The following is a 24,419-nucleotide window of genomic DNA, read 5'->3' as shown; positions in this document are numbered from 1 at the left end:
TGTTAGGAATGGGGATGCATTATCTAAATGATCCCCTGTGTTTCAGTCAATCAGGGGGCTGCAGACGACTTATAAATCTTACATGCCTCCTCTTCCCAGTGAGGTCAGACACACATTGCATATTCAAAACCTGCATTAAGACACCGACCCTTTTTTTTTTTTTTACCATTCCCTGTACCTTTTGCAGCCCCAATCAAAACAAACACAGTTTTCATCAGCCATCAGATTATCATACAAATAGACCAGATTGTGATATATGCAAATGAACAAAATATGGAGCAATGATCTGTCTGCATAATGAATGTGGTCTTTGTTTAACGGTCATCAGGTTTACCACTGCTTACATCTGTACCATTGTTAATGGACATGAGGATGATGGTATTCTTGACTGACTTGCATGCCTTATTAATATTCTTGGGAGGGCATCCAGTTTTAACCTTAATCGGGAGGTAGATGAATACATTATATTTTGAGTGTTAAATTGATGTAATTCAAGAATTTAAAGCTATAACGTGCACATTACTAAACCCCTAACCTTGTGCAGTTTGTTGTTTACTCTTCAGAAGAATTATTAAAAAGAATTATATTAGGCATTTAATCATCATGACAGACACAGAACTTTGAACTTTTATTACTGAAAGAGCTGAATAATTGCTGTCCGTATATATCAAATCTAATTATATTCCAGCAAATGATAGCAAAAAGCAAGCATGTAGAGTGAGAAACCTTTCTAATGTACACTCCCACTTGCTCATACTTTTTAGTATAATGCATATTCCGGCTGATGCATTATTCACAAATTAAGAGCCAGAAATTTCAGTTTCCACCTAAAACCAAGCTTTTTAAACAGACAGGAGAGCGAGAGTACAAGAAGTGTTGTCAGTTCTGGCCAGTGTACAACATGCATCTCAATCCCTGTAATAGCACTCCTTATTCTGACACATGTTAATAATTAATTGTTAAGTGATAAGCCTCGCTCAAGCATGAGAAATAGCCGGGGCCCAGAAATAAATATGAAAACGCGTTGCAGTATAATTCATAAGGTTGTGTTCGATCAGTGTAGGCGTCTCTCAGGGTTCTCCATTATTCATAAATATAGCCTAATATGCTTCGTACTTCCTCTTTCTGACTTGGGTCATTAATGGTCTCCTCTCATGGTTAGATTCAAAGACAATGATTGACCATATGATTTCAAAATGTGAAGTTGAATGCCAAATTGTGATAGTTCATGTAGAAATATGAACTTATTAACTTGTTTTATTTGTTTCCCTCCCTCCACTCAGTCTATAGTTACTCTACTAATCTTCCCTATCATTGTGTCTTTCTCACTACTTGTTGTGTTACTTCTACGTTGCGTGGGGACTCATTGTCTTACTGTGCTGTAAATATGACATGGACCAAACATCCTGCTAGCACATTTTTTTCAAGACAAGACATGCTACTTATCATTACTCATTACACCAATCCTCAGGAGGGCTTCTAAGTTTGATTTGTACCAATATCAAGAGGTGAACACCTAATGAGATTTTTATGGACTTTTCCTTCCAACTTCATTAGCTTTTTATGAATGAGCGGCGGGTGGGAGGTCTCCTGATGAAATCCCCATATGCATGAAAGAGCAAAGGAAGAAGTGGTTAGGATGGAGGTAGGGAGGGATAGATGGTGTAAGAGAGAAAACAGGAATTTTTCGTGGCAGGAGAGAAGCTCTCTCTAGAGACTCTTGCAGATAGACCTGCGAGAGGCTCCCATCAGGCAGAAGCCGAGGAGCCTTAAGTGTTTTATACGAATTCAATACAGCGGTTAAAAATACCAGAGGGAATATCACATTCATATCTCTGTCGCTCGCCTCACTTAATACTGGGATGGTTGGCTGGGTGGATGGAAAAGAGGAGAGGAACCGAGAGAAAAGGGCTTTCATTTGGCCCTCTCTCTCTCTCAGCCTCTGCTGAGGAGGTGACAGTTAATGCTTGATTGTAGCAGTCAGCAGCTGCTGGGTAACTCCTTTCTACACAGGCTCTTTATGTAATGAAAGCATCCCACCAAATGCAATTACATTAGTTAGTTGACTTATTTAAGTCAGTAACTGAGACGATATAGCTATTTTTCACAGTAGCTTAATTAGCACAACCATCATCATTCACACAAGGGGAAAACTTTAGTTTTTTGTTACTTTGGTCCCTCCAAAGTATTGATTTATCTGCAGATGGCTTGAAACTATATTCTTAAGGGGATTACAGCTACAGTACACATAGCACAGTGAAACAAAAATGTGCTATTTAAAGTTTAAGTGCAATTAGTACTGTACTACATGGTGTTGTGCAATAGACACCAGCAAGGACTGTGTTTTGTGGGAGTTTGCTTGGATTGTTTGTTCAATAACTATGACTCAGCAATTATTTTTTATCTGGTGCTGAGATTTCTGGCTCTTAACCCTGCTTTTTGGCTTTGACTGTATTTTCTTCTGCCTTGTGCCCCTGAAACAGATTCTTCCTGCTCAACACCCACCTGCATTTTTTAACGGGAGGTCTACAAGCGACTGATCGACTTTTCAACACATTGTTTACAAGAAACTGTCAAATTACAAGTATTGTGCTGTACAATATTTTATTACATTTTTACTACATTAACCTGGTTATCTGTGTTGTGAGAATGACAAAAAACAATAAACTTTCTGTTAAAAAAAACTCTTCTACATTAGCAAACAATTCCCAATATGCATTATATATGATTAACCTATTGTCCTGTCAGCCATAAAGTGTGAGAAGTGGCAAATGGGTGGTGATTTGCAACTTCATGCATTGCCATTACATGCAGGCTAAATAGTCCCTAAATGACCTGCAGATACATGCAGACGGCAATAAAAGCACACTTCAAACGTGAATCCTGTAAATAATTTGTTGAGGAAAGTTAAGGATAATTTAATATTCTTGTATGAAGAGACAATTATGATAATTTATCTTTGTGAAGTAAATTATCATTACTATTGCTATTAAGTGCTGCATTTTTTAATTATAAACTGCAATATGGCCAGAATCACTGAAAAGTCATAAAACACATCTTATGCTCTTTGTGTGAATAAATAAATAAATGCCTGTGTGGTTTGACAGCAACCTGGTGAGAAAGAGAAGGAGATGGAGATATCTCACACATTTCTACTGATGTACTGAGTGACCATGTTGTTCTAAGTACAGATCTGTGTTTGTGTGTGTGTATTTATTCATGAGAGAGTGATACAATGCATTCAGAATCATTGCAGATTGCCTGGAAGCCTCACTTTGCTTTGTTTAACTCCCTCTATGGTGATTACACAAAAAGAAATGTAATCGGTCTGCAAGCATTGTGCCATTGTTTGGCTTTATCAATTAAATTAACCACCATTCCAAATCCTCCCATTGTGCACGCAGAGCGACTCTTATCAGCAACTGTATCATGGCAGTCAGGAGAAAATGAGCATTGCCTTCTGTTATTCAACAATCTCATAATGAAACAATACGAAAGACACTCTGCGTTTTTGTCTTTCTTCCACTCGCTCTCTTCTCTTTCTTCCAGCCCGTGCACACGGCTATGTCTTCTTCCTCTTTCCCATCTTCTTTTTCTCCTCTTTAGCTGCTCTTGGCTGCTCTCCAGTCTTACTTAAACCCATTAGCTCTATTACTGAAATTATTTTCCTCCCCGGCCATGTCTTTGTGCAGAGGGAGTGAATTTCACAGTTATCAGAAGCTGTGGAGAATAGGGAGGAATGGCTGTGAGTCACTGGTGTATGTGTGTGTGTGTGTGTGTGTGTGTGTGTGTGTGTTTCGTCTGTGAGCATTATGCTCCTTGGCTGCTCATGGTTGCTTCTTAATTAATGCTTCTTTGTCCTGGAGGAGCTATGAGGAGAGAGGCAGGGATGGGATGAAAGAGTCGTATGCATTGACCTCATTGTGCCATTTGAGGGCAGTGCAGTCTCAGGGTTTTGGGTAAACACACATGCCATGTGCACACTTTGCTCTGTACTAACAAAGGGGACGATGTAAAAGTTTTGCCTCTTGTTTCCCTATTTAGAATCTACAGATTAAATAAGGATGTGTTACATGGTTAAGTTAAAATTAAGTTTGAGGCTCCTGTACTTTCTCAGTACCAAAGTGTGTTGAGGTTTGTATTCAATGTATTACTGTAATCAATATATTACTCTATCTATCCTAGTAGGCATACGTGCCTTGATTTGAATGATTTGAATAGTGTAAATCACTAAATGCATATGAACATAAGCAGAGTGTAGTGGGAGAAGAAGTTACAGTTTTCTGTTATGTACACTGTAATGTAGATTTCACATTCAACATAAAATATGATAAAATAATTAAAATAAAAGATTGCAGGTTTTCATAAAAAGAAAAATCCCACAACTCTGTCAATACTGGGGCAGAGTATAGTTTGAGGCGTATATAGCAGATATAAAATATTGGGTGATTTATTACCCAAAACTGTGAAGTCAACATGTGCTATACATTTTCTGATGCAGGAATAACATAAATAAATATTTGTACTGTCAAACCTAGGCTGCAGCAAGAAATAATTGATTGAAATATAATATTAATATAATTAATATTTATTCTAAACATAATAATTTAAAAGGCAGTGATTTTCAGAAATAGGTTTTGAGATGTTTCCATCGAAGCTATGCTTTATCAGCATGCCTGAAACTCCAGCTAGAGGCTATCCTGCACAACAAATATTATTCTTGGCTTGACTGCCTGCTATATTTAACATTGTGTTTCTGGTTTTCTCATAGAGATGTCAAAGGATGTAATTTATTGAGATGCTGTGCACACGTGGACGGTTAGGCACATTTCCTCTTGACGGGATGTTCTATTACAGTTGTAACAGAAATATGAGCAAACCTTTTGATTTTAAAAACTGTACCACCACATGTGTTCAAGTCTCTTTTTCTTACCTGCACACACAAGCGCTTTTTCTTTCTCTCCATATCCATCCTGCTTTGGCCTTAGTACTAGATCACTCTGTTTGCTCTGTGTAAAACAAAGGCAAATAAGCTTGTCGGAGAGAAGCATGGCGATGCACCAACATAAAACATAAAGACAGGCTGTCCTTAAAAATAACTAGGCGCATGGCATTTTAAAGAATTTTTATAACTGCACTCACATACATGTGTCAGTTTATAGTCTCACAAAGGAGCATTTTTTTGCTGTGGCATCCTGCACATGCTGAAGCTTCTTGATAATAGTTATTTTCATTTCACGGAACAGCGCTTTGGCTCTTTTAAGAATAAAGAGATGACAGTGTCGCCACTCTAAGTAGTGTTTTGGTACCCACTAAGAGAATCAGGGGTTCTGTGGATATAGCCATTGCACCAAGTTGAAGGTTTTTAACATAGTAACTGCCCTGCTGTTGCACTGTTGCACCACAGTGCACAAGTGTTTAGAAAACTCTTAGGAGGAGGCTTCTGTGCTATCTTTTATTGAATCAGATTTTACACAGCAGATATATTTTCATAATTGTAACTGAAGTAAACACAACAATATTAACACAAAAAGTATGCCTTGTAATTGCTTTACCAGAAAAGCTTCATGTGGTGTACATGGTCTATTCAGGTGTTATCTTAAAAGAAAGAAGAGAGCCGGTTACCACACACACACACACACACACACACACACACACACACACAGAGAGTATATACTGCATGTGTGGTTGTGCAGCGCTGTATGATTGATAATGTGATCTAGTGATCCCTCCTGAGTAGCGGCATGGGGCTCAACAGCAGCAGTGGCTCCATGCTTACTCAACCATAACACACCCTGCTCTCACTGGGGCCCTCCTATATTCCTATGTGTGTGTGTGTGTGTGAGGGCACATGTGTGTGTGTGTGTTTCTAAGGGAGGTGGCTGTATATATTATTGCATTTTGTGGAAATGTGGAGGCTGTTCTCATGTGAATGCATTGGAATGTCCCCTGAAAAAGTCCCCTAATTTTTAGGCTTGCACAGTGAACACCTTTTTAGCCATTTCCTTTCACTGTTATTATCCATCCTACACCTCTGCCCCACAGAGTGAGTGTGTGTGTGTGTGTGTGTGTGTTGTATGTGTTTGTAGAGACAGAAAGAGAGAGCTAATTCCATGCACCTCCTTGTCATTGTTGTGTTTTGAATATCACCTCCCTCCTTCCTCTCAACCTCTCCCTCCCTCCTCTCCACTCTTTCTACTTTCGCCTTCCTGCTGCTTGTTTCCTGTGACAGGGGAAGTGGCAGCTCCTGGTGACCCTTGACCCCTGGCTGGTCACTTAGGCAGATACGTGGGACGTTGAGGACTTTGTTGGAGGGCGACAAGGACTCAGAGAAAGCAAGGCCAGCCCTAATCAGATGGAGGAAAACAGAGGAGGAAGGAGTTATTGTTTGTTGTTGTGACTTTAGACGGTGGAAGGAAATGGCTTCACTATGTCTCTTCTCTTTAATTTGACCAGGGTGACAATTAAAACCAACCGCAAGTCAATTGCGGACTGCCTGCAGTCACTAGTGGATGAAATCCTTAAATCGCATTCCATGACAGGGTTTTTTAAGATGCTTTAAAAAAATATATATTTTAGAATATCACACAAAGATCACAGTAAACCTTTTATAGAAGTAATAAGGCCACTATAGCATACCACAAATGCACTGTGTTTGGGTCGAGGGCAGGGTTTATGGATTGGCAATTTGTTAAAAAATCTTGTGAAACACCATTAATTAATGAGTTCATATATTTGCTAAAATAGAACAATTCAAATGTAAAATTAACAACCACAATTAGCAGATATATATATATATATATATATATATATATATATATATATATATATATATATATATATATATATATATATATTTTAAATACTTCACTATACAGCAAAATGTCTTCTGCAGACATTCCACTGTTACTAACTCACATTTCATTCACAATGGCAGTGCAGTCCGAGCGTATCCTCATCATTTGGTCGCTGCACTCAAACACCACCAACAGGATGCAAAACAACAGTTCACAATGTACACAACACACCCCAAAACATCATCAAACCCTCCTTTGCCTTTTTTCTCATATTGTTTTGTTTTCCATGGGACCATGTTGTCTCAAAGGCTCAGTTAATGAATTCCAGACAATTAGTGGGATTGAAATTTATTGACAGAACAGCAACGAGCCAGCCTGCCTTCCTGCCTGGCTGCGTGGCTCTCATTGTCCAGAGTGTTCAGAGCATATGCTATTGAGCTGCGCTGCTTGCTTGACAGCAAAGGGCTGGTTCAATTACATCAATTGCTTGATGACTGAGGAGAGAGCAGCGGGGCCATGCATGCTAGTTTGTGATAAGAGGGGAACTCTGCAGCGCTGCAGCCCTTATTATGCAAGTCTGACAGTAACCTAGAAAACCTAGGAAATAGTACACAATACAAAGCATATGTTTCTTGTTTCTTTTTGGGAGAAAATTGATTCCAAGAAAGTAATGATGTAGACAATGTGGGGCTGACCAAAGCACTCTGACACAAACTACTGTACTGTTTGGGGTGGGTGGTGTATTCATGCAAATGGATATTCCTTTTAAGTCAGCTGCACATTCACATTCTGTCCTGGCGGGATAAAGAATGGAAACGTATGCAGCAAGTCACCCGCGTAATGATTACTTTGGGGTTTTATTGTTTTCAGTCATGGATGATTTTAGATAAACTTGTTGACATAATGGCACAACCTACCACAAAGTTTTTTTTTTAACATACTTTCTCTCCACTGTTTTCCCGATTTGGTTGCTGACCAACTAATCTTTCAAAAAACTCAAAGAAAAATGCAGAAAAAAACAGAATAACAAATTGTGTACAAAAAGTACAATGAGCCAAATCAGAGAGCCACACTTTTATTTTTGGGATTCTGTATGCTTTATATGCATGTTTATGTTGTATATATTATGGATTATTTTTGTCCCAGAACAACTTGTCTTTGTCTTCTATCCTTTGTTCCTAGACAAAGACACAACACTGTGACATTCAGTATTATTTATGGCAGGCTTTGAATTGACTCCTCAGCCCAACGAACTGCAGTTAGCTAGTTAGCTAGGAGCATTCTGTTTGTGTCAACAGCCCCCTTTGTGTGTCTGGAGTGATTTATTATGTAAAAGAGGGTTGGTCGGGGGGAGCAGGGAGGGTGACACTGACCTTCCTTTAATTAACACTGATGGAGACCAAGGTGAGAGGCAAGATGATGAAGATGGATCTTCCCACATAAATCATCCTTCCTCCAGGCTGGTGTGTTTTGTCTAAGTGTGTGTGTGTGTGTGTGTGCATGTATGTAAGTGTGTGTTAACGTCATTTCTAACAGAAATAACCTTGTGGTTCACAGGTTAAATGAACGTTTGGGTAGGTGCAGAACCTCCATTATTTACCCCCAATGGGCTCCTCTTTGTGGTTATTTGCTCAAAGGTTTAATTGATTAATCCTCCCACCCCATTCAATCTATTTTTTGTTTAATATTTCTAATGTACGTTTCTGTGTCCCTTTTAGGATAGAAAAAAAGTCAGCTGTTTTGAATGATGACCACACTGCTTCAAGCAGGATGGGTTTGATAGCACTAAGACAGTAATATGTTGTGAACAGCTGAAATAAGCTTCTGCACATACAGAGGTCTACATAATCACATTTATTCTGATTTTAATTTGTTTTGAAGGTACATACATCTAAAAATAAATCATGCAACATATTGTTTAAAATGACTCATATTACACTTTCATAAGCATTTGAAAGACATACACATACATAGTGTAGTGCTAATGAAATATTTAGGTTGGACATCAATCAAGACCGAAAAACTGTTCAGGTATATTTGGAAATCTAATAACGACTCATCTTTTGTGCAAGGCACTCCTGCCAGTCTGATTTAGATAAGCCAATGTGTAATTATTCACAGAATCTAGCTCTCCTTGCCTCTGATTTCTGCAGCACTTCAAAGGCAAACGCAAACCATCTATGGCCGTGCCATCTGTCAGCCATGTTAACCGCTTATTCTTTTCTCAGGCAGGTTAGTAATGCAGCCTGACTGCCCCGCCCCCAGTCCCACCTAAACCCGTGGCTACCTTAATGCTCACCCCTGACACTTTCAAAGGTCCATATCTTAACATATTTGGTGCTTTTGCTGCGGTACCACTGCTTCTCTGCCATGATGAATTGTTAAGAAAAACACACCAACTACAGGGCCTACTGTGCAACCAGTATCTTATTTTTTGCACGTTTACAAATTCCATTTCATGTTATAAGACATTAAATCATGTGTGATTATTATTATGACAATGTGTCAACACACAGAAATGTGAGAACCGGTGCTGCAGTTGGTCAACATGTTGGTTTGTTTTTATTTATTTCCATTTCCATAAATTTCCTGAGGGCAATTAGTCACCACGCTGCATGCTGGTTGTTGAGGTTGTCACATTGTCAGTGTAATTGTCAGAAATGAAATAATTGAAATGTTTCCATCTTCATCATTCCCATCAACATATTCTAGACTTTTATGACTTGTGTCGAGTGTGGTCTATTATTTTGATTGAGACTTTGTGTAAGCAAATGAGCACAACATATGCTCCAATGTGCATATGCTAATCAGTTTGTTTATCAGTCAGACAGTTGGTCGGCACGCGCCACTCTGTGTGTCATTTTGCGTCTCTTGACATTTCCGCGGCGTAAAAATGTTTTATGCATTTTTATCGTTGTTTTCATTTTTCTCCCTGTTCTTCTTCGTCTTTTTCTTGCTCTTCTTCTACCACCACTACTGCACTGTTCATAAATAATGTATTTATTTATCATGAAAATCTGTTTTGGAATTAAAGACTACCCCCACTTCAAAGACAGGAAACCTTTGATATGTTTGATTCTCACAGAGTACCCGTTGGATTTATTCAATTTATGCAAAGCACCTCCAGGGTAATAAAGGTGGCATTTGAATACATTTGACTGGACTAAATCATATAATGAGGACAGTTTCTGCCCTATATCATAACAAAAAAGAGACCCTAATGCCTCAATATTAATGGATCATTTGGCGAAAGAAAAATGTTTCGCCTAGTGAACTGACAACAACGGATAGCAGTGATTAGCTGATGTCTACATGGGTAATGATTTATTGCTTAAAAGAGAACAGTCTGTGTGACCCTTTTGCTCTGGAAGCTACTGTAAGTTCATAAATTTGTGTCTTGGTGAATAAAATCATTCTTTTCAACTTCTCTCTTCAAAACATCTCACAATAAATTAGACATAACCACATACCACATGTGGTGCGTGTGTGCGCGTGCGTGTGTGTGTGTGTGTGCTGGTATAGTGGTTGGTAATGATCATTAATTAGCAACCTGGGAAAGTTGAAGATGGAACTAAAGTCATGAGAAGAGTTTGTCATGTACCACCCTTTTAACACACACACACACACACACACACACACACACACACACACACACACACACACACACACACACTGAAATGTGCTTGCTGAATTTGCAATCAGGTTTGCATTTATATTTAATAATGTAGCACTTTAAAAGGTGAATCATAAACATTATGTTTTATTGTACTCAAACTTAACACTTAGAGTATATCAGAAACAACCGAATGAAAAGAAACATTCATGTGGAAAATAGTGTTCGATCACACAGCACTTAAGGATTTACATAATGTAATTTTGAATCCATTTTACTAATGTACTAACGCAAAAGAAAACATGAACCAGTGTAGATTCATGTGTACATTCAAACTAAAAATGTCCACTTTTTCCATTGCTCCCTGTCTGGCCTCTCTGGAAGGTTGATGTGTCCACTGGACAGCTAATTATCTGGTCATCTTTACACCCCGGATGGTTTACATAAATACATCAAGTTTACATGACACACTGTCATCTTTCTGTATGATTAAGATAAATTCTTAAATGTGATGTCCATTCTCAATGTCCAGTCCCTGTAAACCTAAAGCATACAGCATCACCACACTGTAGCATTTAGCCTGGTTGGGACAAAATAATCTAATGTCGATTACCTGACACATTCTGGACTTTCTTTGCAATTCAGAGCATTAAGGCCACCTTACAGGGCCCCCTTCCTGTCCACTCCCTGTGGAAGAGTGATGTTTCCTCTGTGGACAACTAATTATCTGGGTCTGACCCTCAGCTGTCTGAATGCAGGATCCTATTAGGCAGCCAGCAGGTTGAAATCACCACCACCGACCCCCTCCAATCCCCTTCCATCGTATATATTTATTTCCCTTCACTTCCTGCTTCTGAATATTAAGAATAGATTTTTACATGTATATGTGTGCGCTGGGGATGGGATTGATGGTGGCGGAAGGGGGAGAGCGCAGGAGGTGGGGGATACTCTGCTGATGGGTGAATGGCGGGCCTGGAAATGACGAGCCGGCTGACTGAATGCTTGTCCATCACTCCCCATTCTCTTGGTTACAGGTGGTCTCTCATTTTCCCAACCGGCGCATATCTGCCTGCCTTTATATGACAGCCTGGGCTCACCAATTTGCATGTACGACAGACAACAAACGGGCCTGTGCATGTCAAAATAGGTGGCGGTGCGTGACAGCTTCTACACAATGCTGTCTCCTTTTGGCTTGACCCTCGACCTCGTGCCATGTCTCCTTTCATAATCAGGGAAAGGGGAAGACGGGGCGAAGAAATCATCCAGCCCTCCTTCCTGCCTCCTTCTGCTGCTGCCTCTTTGGAATAAATCTGATACCAATGCCATTAGCTATGCTTCTCCCCTCTCACTTTCTCTTATTCTTAGTCTGTTTTGTCTGTCTGTCTCTCCCCCTTGTCTCCCCCTCCTGTTTGTGTTTTGGCAAAAAAGCATTCCAATTTAAAGAGTGGCTCATCTCAGTTTGTCTGTTGTTTAAAGATAACATTTCATTTTTTTCCCAAACGGAGATAATGAGATATGTCTTCTCTTGTTTTGACCAAATCATTGCCAAAAAGTGAGATTATTATATTTGGATGCTTGCTTGTTTATTTTCATATTTTGAACTGACTGACTTGAAAAAGCTATGAAAAATAGTTTATCCAGCAATTAAAACTCACCACTTTAAAGCAAACCTGTAGGAACATATCATTGGTTTCATCTTATCAAAAAACAAAATTGCTCTGCAGCAAGGCAGTCACAGGTTTTCTCATTATGCATCCTGTGTCGCATCTTTCATTGAAGCAATACCTACCTATTGAATACATGATAATGAGCTTCATATCATTTTTATCACTCTGATTAACACTGTGATAGCACAGGAAGACTAATTGCCTTTTAACACCTGTGACATTTCCCTCTTTCACTTTTATTTGAATGAGTGTTTGATAACTCAACATACAATTTTAGAAACTGCAAGCGAGAGCGCCCTTTTATTGGAAAACTTCCACCGCATTGTCTTCTGTAATTTACACATGCACTTTCTTCCCCTGATTTAAAAAGGATCACCATGTAGAACTGCATATCCAGGAAGGGGGTTTTAGACTAAAGACATAATCGCACTGCTGGGTTTTATTAAGTCTTATACTTTACATATTTAAGGAGACGTTACATCATTAGCTGGTGTTGAACGGGCCAGTGTTAAAAGTCAGAGTGGTATCAGGGAGAGGTTAACCGAGAAGGGGGCAATGGGTAATGAAGGGAGCGTTCTGTCATCAGCATACAGTAAAATAATCCTGAATTATATGATAATCAGCAGAACTTGAAACGCCATATCTCAGTCAAGGAACTTGTGTTAAAGTACTTTCCTTGATCAGAGCATGCTGGTATTTGGTGTAGGCCTTTGTTAAGTTACTTGCAGGTCTTTTCTTGCTCTACATGGCTTTGCTGCCCCATATGGTTGAGATATTTGTAAGGTATTTCAATCTTCCTGTGTAATGGTTATCACTGTCCTTGCGTGTAGTGTATTTCATCATTGTTAGAGAGATTGGGAAACTTTTCATACTGTATATCAGCAAAATGCTCAGTTTTATGAACTAAAAATTAATTCCTTTTCATTATTTACATCCAGGAATCACTAGCTACAGTATATGTATGCACATTTCCCCATATTTCCATTTTCTTGATAAAAATACATATTCATGAGAAGACCTCCCCCATGGCTTACCTTCAACATGCTGATGAACTTGTACTGACCTCATGACTAGAAACAACAAAATGTTAATAAGCCTTTAACACTGTTATTTTTGAAGTGGCTGTTTCTTATTTAAAGTGTTGCACAAAAAGAAAAGGCTACAGCTGCAAGGGCACACAACCGTGAAACAGACAATAATCATTGCTTAATCTCTTGTTCAGCTTTGAGGTGGCTGGCAGTCATGTGTGTAATGATAATTATTAGTCTTGTCATCACTAGTGTCAAGCTTTTTAATATTAGCAGTGTCAACATTACATAAAGGAAGATGTTCCTTTTCCTGATGCGCATGGGAACTATCAGCCCTCCAATAAAGACATCCAGTGACGTCTCTTTGTTTCTTTTATTTGGTTGAGAAGCAGCGTCTGACTCCGGGGATTACTTTTAATGTTGCATTAATCCATCCCATGGAGTCTTGCGTGTTCTGCCATCGCAGGGATCATTCTTTGATATCAAATGGTGAAGAGAGAAACTCTAAAACCACTTCAGATCCCTCTTGTCAAAACACAGGTGGAATGTGAATGTTGAAACGGCGGTGTGTTTCAACCAGTCTTCTTCTCCGCCTCTACAGTCCCAGGGAGTGGATTCACAAAGCAGAGAGCCTCAGAGAGACACAGGGGGACATATACAGGTACAAAGAGATGAAGAGAGAAAAGACACATGGAAATAGAATGATATGCATATCAAGAGGAGTTTTTCTTTTCCATGCCTCAAAATTTTGCATAAACCAAAGCAAAACAAAATGTGTGCTTACAATGCGTTTTAGGTGCTTGGATTGCAATCAGATAGTGCTTGACCACATTAAAAAGAGTAGTTGTAAATGCACCCAAAACGCATTGAGGAGGGATTGTGATTGTGACAGGGATGCATAGTGACCCCATTGAACACAAGTGTAAATGCAATTGCGTTTTTAATTCACATACATCAGCTACCAGCTGTGGCCTCTAACAGGTCCGGACAGAGTGCACAACTTTTAGCCCAGATACAAATCTCCACGTGGCAACAGGAGAAAACTCCAGTGAGAAGAAAAAAATAAAAAGAATCACTGTGCAGCCTGGTGTGGTGTCGGTGCTGGGAGCTGAGGCGAGAGCGGGTGTTGCTGGTGGACAGTGCACATCCAAAACGTCCCGAAACTACATTTCAAACGGCGGACCTCAGCAACATGTCTATCCGTTCTGCGTTGTTCTGTGGCCAGTGTGCGCCAGTGTGCAGATCCTCGGTGCAGAAGCAGCAGTCAGACGGCCAAATCGCCTTTTACAACTGACAGCTGCAGCAGGAGGAGACGGTAAAGAAGAGAGCGGCGTTGGCTGTTTGAGCTGGACAGAGCGATCAGATCTCAATGTGGACACTGAAGACTCATATTAATACAGGGTTTAAATGTAATCAGGTTAAATCACATATAGATACAATCTGGATATGAGACACATTTTATTGCCAGGTGTAAATGGGGTCAATGCCTTGGCTAAATGGTGCTTTTCAGAAAATTCTGTTTTCATTCAGGGAAGGTGGCTGTTGTGTACACGCACTGAAATGTCGCTTTTGCTCATCTCACACTTATGAAAGTGGCATTTGCTTCTCTGGCCCAGGAGAAACAATAGGCAATAATGTAGACCGAGAGAATATAGCTATTTTTAGCTTACCTACCCCAAAGGGAAGTAGGCCTAAAAGAAATGAAAGTTACACACTTGTACCAGCACCATCAAATTAAAGAAGAATTCTTCTGTATCCTAATCTATTCTTGATCTAGTGATGGGTAAATTTAATCTAATGTGATGTAACATCAGTTTTCTTTTACAAATGTCTGTATTGGACTTGGACAAAAACTATATAAGATAGAGAGGTTCTGTTGTTTTTGCATATTAATATTATTCTGAAACAAAGAAGAAAAAAGAGGAAACAGAAACAAACAATGAACAAGGAGAAAGAAGATAATGTTATTCAATTGTCTGTCTGAATCTCCATCAACAAGCTCCTGTCCTTACATCACAGACACACTCTCTCATTAGCAATGACAGCTAAACATCATTGAGCTTGTGTATGTGTCTTTGTATCTGCTGTATTTGCCTGTGAGTATGACCATCATTCAAATTCAACTTTACTCTGTTTGTTCTTCCACTCATCTTTTCTCCCTCCACACCCCTCCTCTCAGTTTTATGCGCCTGTTATTTATTTCCCTCATTAGCGATTGTTTCTTTCCATTAGAGAGTGCCTCTTCATGCCAGCACTTTCCTCAGGGAGAGCGCAGGGACCTGTGCTCTTCTTGGCAAGAGCAGCTCCCTTTATAACCCTCTTAAATATAGTTGAAACAATCCCCTTTACGAAACCCCTTCCCACTGCCATCTCCACCCTTTTTTAGGATCCAAAGGAAGGTGTTGGCTGGGGTGTGTGTGTGTGTGTATGTGTGTGTGTGTGTGTGTGTGTGTGTGTGTGTGTGTGCCTGAGAGGAACAGTAGTATAAAAATTAAGTGAAGATTGGATCATAAGCTCCTGCCATTACCTGTGTACTGACATTTTTTTGAGTCGGATGCCATCCCTTCATACCTTCCCCCACCTCAAGCACACACACACACACACACACACAAACACACACACACACACACACACACACAAACACACAAACACTCGTATAAAACCCCCACCGGTACACACAGGAATTTCCAGATCCCAAAGACAACACAGAGGGCCCTCCGACATATTTGCCGTCATCCTCTTATTAACTCTCCCCGTTTGAACAGAGGCACATCAAAAGTAAGCAAAACACATAATTACTGGCATTAATATAATGAGCTCTTGGAGATAAGCCACTCTTCTAAGCCCCCCCCCCACACACACACACACACACGCACACACACACGCACACACATGCACACACACACACACACACACACACACACACACACCTCCCATACTTGGAGGGCATGAAGGAGGGGAAGAGCAGAGGGAAGGTGGAGCACCCCTTCAATTAAGTGAGCTGTTCAACCAACATGAACAAACATATTTAGTAGATAATTAGTAGATAATTTTGCAGGTATGTCTGGCACAGGCCACAAAAGGCAGTGTTAAGGAAATAGCAGGGAGGGAGTCAAAGGAGGGAGGCTTGTGGGATGTGCAAAATGCCCCGTGGCTCTGATAGACTCTTAACAGTCATTAACTATGTAGAAAGAACACACACACACACACACACACATATTCAAACACCCTCTTCCCACCTTTACACAAGCCCTCATCTGCGCTCCATCTCTCTCTGCCCTCCTCCTTCCTCCCCTCTCTCACTCGTTCTTCTCGTTCTCCAAGGAGCCCTAGATTTCTGTATGATGAGCTCCTGGGGGGCTTCAGTGTTTGGCAGGAGGCTTTGTCTCTCATACGAGATGAAAAAAAGAAAAAGAAAGAGAGGGAAAAGAAGAAGACGGAGAAGGAGGGTGAAAACCTGAGACCCCCGGGGGCACTTCTCCTCTCATTGTGAGGATTTGCCTAACAGCTTCACAAGAGGGTTTACATCTTCCTCTGAACACGAGGGGTATAATCACAGATCAAAACAAATTACCTATCTGTAGTCAGCAGAGGTGTCTGCCTGTCAAAAGCCCAGAGTTACATAAGATTTAAGTCAGTGCAAACTGAGCCTCTGATTTGGGGCACGGGGTGAATTCTTACTTTGAATTGCTAGCGTTGCGAGGGCCTAGCGGTAAGACGCTAATGGTGCATACCACACAAACTGACTGATTGTGACTTTGATAATTACTTACACTCCTCCGAAGTGAAATTGTCGTGACATTTGATTAACTTGGAGCCACGCATTGCATTATTTTTGTGGGTTAACCCCTGTGCATGAGGACCATGTCAATGTATTCCAGAACAGAAATATACATTGCGGCTTTTCAGTTCGTCACAACAAAAGTGACCGCTGAATTGTCTTCTTGTAGATTGACGTGACATCATAGCAGGGAAGGACCGTCACGCTTGGTGGTCTGATTTTCAAACACACCAGCACACCAGCGTCTGAGGCCAACTGGGCATAATCGAGTTTTCAGAAATGTCTTCAAATATATCACCAACTCTATTTAATTTAAATGTATGAGACAATGTTACTGGCAACTTGCTGATGCAACCACAACTGTGTGAAAGTTCTGCACATTATGGGGAAGAGCGAGAGGAAAAAAAAAGAGCTTAGTTTCCACAATATCAAGTGCAGGTTCAGAAATCTGTATGGTACAAGGTTCATTGGGGCATCCAGAACTCCTGGGAAACACATTAGTGGGAAATGATGGACTCTGTCACAGTATCTGTAAAAGAATACATGGCTGATTATCCTATTAGGAGTTTGTGCCTTTTTTGTTTTGCCAGGTGTGTATTATATACTATATTTCTGCTCTATCTAGCCCATCTAAGCCCCTGCCACCACTTGAGAGTAAATCTGTTATGTTTACTGGTGACCCTGTGGCCAAGAGGTGGGCTCTTATAGTTCACACAAGTTATTAGGCCTCTGGATAGAAGCAAGGTAGGAGAAAAACACATTTCTTTTCTAAATGGTGTCGTCAGCTTTTCATGGCCCAAACTTTTTCTCACATTTGTTACATCTTTGAACCAATTCTTTTCTTTTGGAACTGTTTACCTTATATCACGATGTCATTGAGGAGAGAGTACAGCCACAAGGGCTGCAAGTTTGAGCAAAACCTGTACAATAACAAAACTATCATTGCCCAAAACTAGTTCAGACACCTAAACACAAAACTAAACCAGGCTCTGTTACATGAACAGAGTTATGGCACTGTGTGGACATCGGGATCATTGATGCCTGCAGTAATCATATTAAATTGCTGTTTCCGAGTTGGAATTTGAAAACATAATCAGCAGAGCCATCGTTGACTGCAGAAGATGTGTTTTTGATGGCCTTTGCTGCTTGCATGCCCTAAGCAGGAAAGGAAGGGATTTCTCTGACAGAGAACTCTTTGAGAAGTGAAAAAGCTCTGGTCTCAGGAATGCCACTGGCAACACAGTCACCTCGAGGCATCTAGTGAAAGGTTAGATGAGGTGTCCGACCTGACGTGTCTATATAAACAATGTCTTTGTAGGGGCATCCAGGGTTATTGTTAAAGGATTAAGACCTTGTCTTTGATGTTTAAGTCAGCTGCTAATGCCAGTGTCACCTCCTAGTGCAACACGAGAGCTAAGGGTTGTGGGAATAGTTGGGACAGATAGCTCACAGTGGGCATGTCTACAGATCTCTCAGGTGTCAGCTAGGTATCAAGGCAGAGTCAGCTAGCTGATCCCTATAATTACTCTCCTATTACCGCACAATTAGCTGCAAAATGAACTCATTAATGCCACTGACACCTCTTACTGAACAGCGTTAGCAAAGGTGTGTTGTGACAGCAGTTCTTTCAGCTGTCAGATACACATTAAACTGCTAATGTATCTTAAGACAATGAGGTAACGTGTTAAATTAGTGCTGCTTTTCCCCCCATGATTAATGTAATTAGAAAGCTACAAAATCTGAAATTTGAAAAATTATTGTTTATTCTCAGGAATATAATCTATACGAGGAAGCCAATACATTGTTTAACCCTTTTTTGCAGCACCTTCAAGTTGTGTCAAGTTGTCATAAAGCATTTATAAGTAATGGTGAAAGAAAAAAGGCAGTAACACCTGCATTTGCGATGCTGTACAGCATTATACCTTCAGTTTTGGAAATCCAACACCCTCAAATCCTAGATGAGTGGATCACAGACTCTCGGGCACTAGTGAAAACAGCCACGTCTGGCGATGACTCAGTTATTGTTATAAAACGGACTTGAATGAAAACCTCATTAGTTTTATCTGTGAGCTAGAATCAGGGGTGCTGTCTGGCATGGATTCCCAGCAGTCAAAACAGAAAACAAGAGCTCACTGTGTGCTCTTTGAGACATCAAGGTGTCTGATCTGAATTGCTTTAGTTTGGAGGGAGAATGGCTTTACCGTCTCTGTGAAACTGATCCGTGAAGTGGATTAGGGACGGTTCTTCTTTCACTCAAAACAACAGAGCTTGAGGAGTTAGACGAGGAGGTGTGTGTGTGTGTGTGTGTGTGTGTTTAAGAGTGCAGTCCTTACTCACAAATATATATTTACCTTGCACGTGATATTTTCCAGTTTGACCATGTTGGAAACTCTCTAACTTCAAAAACATGATGCAATTCCTCAGAAAAGTCAGGCCTTGCATGCACATCTATCACTCAATATTTCTTTAAGTAGGTGACACATCCCACTTTAATTTATACTGTTGGGAATCTAGGAAGTCTATCATCTGAATACAGAGACATTGAACATGTTCAGTGATTTTATTTGGCCACTAGCTATGAACAGCCTAGTAAAAAAGATAAAAAACAGATTACACCGGATTCATCCCTTTACTATGCTTCAACTAATAAAAGAATAGTAACAGCAGTTCTGTATGTCTTTGAGAACAAACACAAGTGATTTGCCTATTGCTGCTTTATAGCTCCATTAGAATATTTTTAGATGCCAATATGGCTTGTCACCAAGGTTTTAGTCCCGGGATAGGGGTCAGACACACACACACACACACACACACATACACACACAGACACACACACACACACACACACACACACACACACACACACACACACACACACACACACAAACACAAACACACACAGGCACGCGGAGTTTGTCCTTGGCCTGGCACCTCTTTTGGCAAGGTGGCGGTATGGCTCCAAAACAAATGAGGGACACCCTAGCTGTGCCAATAGTCTCAGTCCCTTGGCAGACACCATAGAATCATCTTCTCTTCCCAGGAGTTATGACTCTGGAGAGTTGATCATTAGTCAGGAATCGCAGAAACACAGACACCTAGACGTAAAATAGGACTCAGGTCATAGTTAAAATGATCGACAACAAATCACTGCGGATGCTTGAAAAGCTCCAAGTCAACTTTTCAGACATTTTAAGCATTTGAGGTTACATCAGTGGCTTCATTGTTCTTATGGGTAGGATCCATTAAAAATGAAGACAAAAAAACTATCAATCACTAAAACCTGTTACGAGATTTTACTGCAATAGTAGCACCTGATTCAGGGACACATCAGTGAGGCCCTTATTTTCAGCACCTATCAAGTGTGGTGGCCTTGCACTGCCAAAATACTCATACTGTCGGGTGCAAGTGTATTTTCCTGCTCTGTTTCCATTTGATAACTTAATGTCTTGCCATAAAATTATATTGTGTTAGCAAACTTAGCAAACAGATGTAGGTGTGCTAAAACATACTTGCACAGATGCTGAGTTTGTGCTTGTTGTCCATGTTTTTGGCTTTATGTAGTAAAGACACACCCTCTTTAAAGTCAAACAAATGCCTTTATGTATTTATTAGTTCCTGCTACTGTATGTCATACCAGTTTGCCTTTTTGGTGGTCCTAGGATCATATCCCAACAGCCACCTAAAGGTAGCAGGAAAGACACATGCTTTCCATCAATCTGCATTTGATATATGTGGCATCCACATCCACTGAGGATATTGAGCCACACAAGCCACAACTTAGCAACCAATGTACTGTACTCCCCAAGACCTGTACACTGGCTTTAAAATGTAAAATCAGTTGCCCTTTTAAATTACACCGAAGACCATCAGACTTCATGAGTCATCGTTTTTTTTCCCAATGTCTCCCAAAAGTAACACCTAGCATTTGCATAGAATGAAGTGAACAGCTCAATATTTATTTAAGAGTGTAATGAACACGATGAGTTAATTTTATTGACCATGATTGATACCACTGCCTAACAATCCAACTAATTCTTGGTAAATCAACCCCTTTTAGTATATTTGCAGCCATCAGCTTACGCTAAGCTTCATCCTTGATTTGTGAAAACTGGGCCATAAAATCTTCACTTCACAATGCAGTCTCCTGTGAGCCAAAAGGAATGTTTTTGTAATCTTATTGCAATCAATCAAGTGTGTGTCAGACAAAATACAAACATTGCCAGATTGGTCATTCTTAACAAAGACTTGATAAATGTGTGGCCATATTGCATGCACAGCGTCAGCCTGGTCAAATTAAAGCAACCAGCAGCACAATCAAAAAGAGTGGTTTGGCAGTATAAGCAGGACCCCAGTCTGGGTTCTAACTTTACGGCTGGGACTGTGTAATTATTCATGCAGAAATACGGGTGAATGTAATGTGTAAGCTGGTACACCTGGGATAGAATTTCAGTGCTCAGAGGTGAATTGAAACACACACAGCAATGACACGATTGGGGTGCTGACACGTTCATTAGCACATAGGCAGATTTGACACAGCTGGAAGATGTAGCGAGGAGCTGCTGTCAAGGTCTTGGAATGCTGCAAGACTGGCACAAACTAAGGGTTGGATGCTCATCGCCGTGTCATAAGAGACCTGGCGCTGTCTCGTCTCCTTTTTTTAAAATATTTTATTTATTTTCCTCCCTCGTTGTGTCGTTGCAACACACCGAGTGCCATCATTTGCATGAGTTTGACACCCCGATGTCTAGCTTCTTTGTCCTCTCTCCAACTTGTTTCCTCTCTGTCCGTCTCTTTCTCTCTCTCTTTCCCCCTCTGTTCATGTCAGTCGTCTCTCTCCCCCGTTCTCTCCCTCTCACTCCCTCTTTTTTCTCTCACTGTGCCTCTCCTCTTTCTGCTGATGGTGGCGGTGCCATCCATGCCAATTATGGCAGTCGAGCAGGTGGCTCCTTGCAGGTGGTAGAGGATTAATCCCTGTAAAGACTTCACTTCATTAGGAAATCCGTTTAATGTGGCCAGTTGATTGATAAATCTCCCGGACCTCTCTCAGAGTCCCCAGATTACTGCCAAGTTTGTCTATTATATGCTAGGTTGACCCTGATGTCAGAGACTGCAAGAGGGAGAGAAAGAGACAGAAATACACTGTTTGTTGTGTCTATCCAGCTAAAGTTAGTTTATAGGACTGTTATGCTATTTGCTGACTGGGATAGAACGTATCAGTATTTTATGCATAAAGTTGGAAAATGTGCTTTTTTTTCCGTCTTTAAAAAAAAAAAAAAGTGACTGCAAAGTCTCCAAATCCCAAAGGGTATAACCTGAAATTTTAAGACGCCTGAGATTTAACGTTATTATTAAATAAGTGACAGGTTTACCAATACAGGTATAACACTACATCACCTAATTTGAAAGCACAAGCAATTTTTACCACCTCTGTGGGGCAAAGAAAGAATATAAAAAGGGTTTGGCTTATTAGATTTAATACCAGAGAACATGTAAGTATCACAGCATTTAAGAATGAACTGTAAGAACTTGCCCTTCCAGTCTCAGACCACCCACACTCTCCTCACTGTGTCAAGCCTTTGCATTTAACTCAAGTATCTCCTTAACTCACCCCTCTATAATTTTCCATTTCAGTATTATCACAATTACCCTGTGAGCCAGGAGGGGAGGGAACTCCCTGCCGCTCGTGACTGTCTATGTGCCACCCTCGGGCTTGTGGTCTGGTCGGATTTGTGAAACACTGACAGACAACCCCTTCATCAAGCCTGTCAAACAAGGATGACAAATGCGTCTCCACATCCCCAAGATGCCTACAATATTTAAAGCCATGGGAGAATGGCGAAGCTGACAGAGAATAGCAGACGCAAAGTTCAAGCCGCGTCAGGCTGTATCATTCTCAAATTCTGAGGAGAGACTCTGAGTTGAACCTGATGGCATGTTGACTTAATGATTCTGACAGAGCATATATGGTGTCTGTCTCAGGTTTCTACAAGGCAGTGAAGTCAAGTCAAAATATATTTCATCGACTTAAAAAGGGATTTGCTTACAATGCTGCATATTAAATACGAATATGATTATCTTACAATTGGATTCTATCTTATCCTGAAACTTTTTTTAATCCCTCCTTTTGATAAATAAGAAACAAATTAAAACAATATAGGTCTATATTTCAAAGGTACTTGTCACAGCTACAGAAGTACTGATAAATGTTCACATAACATGGAAATACATATACACATAACGTGCACACAACTTTGATCGCTATCACCAAAAATAATAGCTTGGAGATACAGTCAGGCTATGAGGCAATCAAACATACAGTCATTCTTCTTCCAGCTGCTACCAAGCATGTAACTATATTGCTTTGCCCGGTGCTCGGAGCCTTGTCAAAATATGACAGAAGATCACACCTTTTTTCCCAGGGTGAGCGCTTTAATTACAGGGTGGCTTCTAGCCTTACCACATCTGTACAAATGTCAGTCCAAAGTTCACCGCTCTTTGTGGAAGAGAGTTCCCTTTCAAAAAAATATATAAATTGTGCTCATTGTTAGGCAACAGAATATTGTTATACAGAATCCTTGCATTTTGAGGTCACCCACACCCTTCATTTCTTTTCTATTAATGACAAGTCATGTGTGCCGTCATTACTCATGCTCACTATCACATTTCTTTAACAGTCCCTGGCATCTGCACTTTGATATCTAATACTTTAATTGCTGCAGGGTCATACATCTTGCTGTCCTTTGCAACAATAAATGGGTTGTGAAACAATAAGCAGGCGTTTGGGATGGGATAATTCATTGCATGCAAGTTCACCCGTAAGGTCCACAATGGACCTAAGACACGCTGCATGAATCCCAACAGGTAGGAATACGCATCTGTGTCTTCTTCACATAGAATAATATAAGATAATTATATTGGAATGGTATTTTAAATAGATCTGTTTATTATGGTATGCATTACATGGCTTGTATTCATTTTGCAAATATTTAAAATACGGTTTTGCTTAAATACTCAATCCAGTAAAGCAATATTATTTAAATATCTGTTCAGTTTTTTTCCCCGTAAAAGCAATTAATGTAGAGTATTAGAGTCCTCATTTTAAATACAACACATAATGCACAACTCCTTGTTTTAGTTGTCTGTGAAACTGCCACACTGCTGTCTTAATGAGTTTGTAGCCACAGATTAGGATCATATTTTAATGGTAATTGTGCATGACTTTTACAGTATTTGACTTACTACCCTGCCCGTTATTCCCTTCAGCAGCACCTGTGTCTTTGTTCGTACCCAGAGCTGCAGGTGGCAGCATAGTCTTAGAGGACATGACAGGCTAGATTCCTTCAAGGAAACACATACACGCGCAGACACACACCACTTAGCCCCGTTGAGCTTTTCCCTATTCCCCTGAAGTACACACTTTGACCTTTGGATATTTGTTACCCGCAGAAAGTGACATTGGGAGTCAGCCAGTGGCTCGCCTCTTAGCTTGACTGTCTCTGTTTGTAAGGGGGTGTAATAATTAGCAAGTTCTCA

At 40.3% G+C, this 24,419-nt stretch overlaps 1 long non-coding RNA gene across 1 annotated transcript in view; it reads left to right on the top strand.

Moving 5' to 3' along the window:
• LOC118496179 overlaps positions 1-22,957 on the top strand; it is a 75,080-nt gene extending 52,123 nt beyond the window's left edge. Inside the window, exon 3 of the long non-coding RNA XR_004898664.1 lies at positions 22,518-22,957. This is a non-coding gene — a long non-coding RNA (uncharacterized LOC118496179). The remainder of the gene's footprint in view (positions 1-22,517) is intronic.
• The last annotated feature ends 1,462 nt before the right edge of the window (positions 22,958-24,419 follow it).

This window comes from Sander lucioperca, chromosome 10 (genome assembly GCF_008315115.2).
Source record: "Sander lucioperca isolate FBNREF2018 chromosome 10, SLUC_FBN_1.2, whole genome shotgun sequence".
Classification (NCBI taxonomy): domain Eukaryota; kingdom Metazoa; phylum Chordata; class Actinopteri; order Perciformes; family Percidae; genus Sander; species Sander lucioperca.
This window is presented reverse-complemented; position numbering and strand designations above follow the sequence as displayed.